Source organism: Ovis aries, chromosome 2 (assembly GCF_016772045.2).
Source record: "Ovis aries strain OAR_USU_Benz2616 breed Rambouillet chromosome 2, ARS-UI_Ramb_v3.0, whole genome shotgun sequence".
NCBI lineage: Eukaryota > Metazoa > Chordata > Mammalia > Artiodactyla > Bovidae > Ovis > Ovis aries.
The window spans coordinates 93,204,474-93,205,976 of NC_056055.1; the positions used below are offsets into that span (position 1 = coordinate 93,204,474).

Genomic DNA, 1,503 nt, shown 5'->3' on the forward strand with positions numbered 1-1,503 from the left:
TAGTAATGGCCCTTGTTTTCTAGACTAGTATTCATCTGGGCATTAAAGAATTGCAAGTAATGATTATGAACCCACCTCTGGATAAGCAATTGAGGTCACAGAGAATATCTATAATTCAAAGAGAATAGTGGCAACCAAATGTCTATAATAGACTTCAGTATTATAATGTCTTTATCAATGGCATTCCGCAATCATTTAAGAATGGTGCCATGTAAAAAGATATGTATCTCCACCTATTGACACGGTGTACAGTAGAAGCCTATAGCAATGCATCTGTATCTGTCACGGACCTGCATTTTTTCATTGAATTACCAATCACATTGTAAATACTATTCTCATATATCTCCTACATTTAGATGGCTATCCCTTATATGTATATTATCACTGAATATATAGGCTGTTGTCTTTAGTAAAAGTGAAGTGAAGTGAATTCGCTCAGTCGGGTTTGACTCTTTGTGACCCCATGGACTGTAGTCCACCAGGCTCCTCCCTCCATGGGATTCTCCAGGCAAGAGTACTGGAGTGGGTTGCCATTTCCTTCTCCAGGGGATCTTCCCAACCCAGGGACTGAACCTGGGTCTCCTGCATTCCAGGCAGACGCTTTAACCTCTGAGCCACCAGGGAAGCCCAATGATTACCTAATGTAGGATTACTTGGTAACTGAACTATCTTACCCTTGCAGTGTGTTCTACTAACTCTATGGAAGAGACTAGGCACTCAGCCATTTTCCTTTTATTGCACAGATTTGGATCTCACATATCATTGTGGTGGATGTAACCATTTGTTTTTGCAGTAGAATCCCCACAAATATTTTATGGTCTCAATTCAATAGTGTTAACAGCTTTCAATTTCTGGAGTCTTGCCCTGCTCTTTCTTAAACACAGTAATCAATAGACCTTTTGTCATTGAGTCAATCTTTTCTCTTCACTTATAGAACTGTGTTGATGACTATTGCCAAAGTCTTCCTATAAGACCTAAATTTTGTGATAAGTCTGTTTCTGCCAATAATAGACACATTCCTTGAGTGCCATCTTTCTTGAGTCACTCTATACTTATACCACAACCTTTCAAAACTTGTTTTATCTAAAGTTACAAAGGTAGCCTTTTATGTATTCTTTAAATTTCTTATTTATGTTTTCTTTTTCATGGAACAAATAAAAGTTTTTATTTACAAATATTTTGAGATACAGTTCCCTGAAAAAATCAATGCAATTTTTCTCTTGTCTTCTTCCTCCTCCTTTTATGCCTCTTTATTTTGTTTTGGAAACATTTTAATAGGTGTATGCATGATCCATAAGTAAATGTCCCTTCATATTCTTTTATGTAAACTTTATGTATGCTTCTCTCATTTGTATATCTAGGTCCTTTATTTCAATAAATTATTTTATTTTTGTTGTCATAGTAGTATTTTTCCCTGTGACAGTGATCAAGTTCCAATAGTTATGGTCAGTAGTATGGAAGAGGGGTTTTGAGAAATGATAAAAATTCAGATAACATTATCTT

General features: G+C 35.8%; 1 non-coding gene across 1 annotated transcript; it reads right to left on the reverse strand.

Annotated features, from left to right (window-relative positions):
* Nucleotides 1-552: 552 nt before the first annotated feature.
* Nucleotides 553-624, reverse strand: TRNAS-GGA (transfer RNA serine (anticodon GGA)). Its single transcript has one exon. It is a non-coding gene; the product is annotated as a tRNA-Ser (tRNA).
* Between the last annotated feature and the right edge of the window lie 879 nt (nucleotides 625-1,503).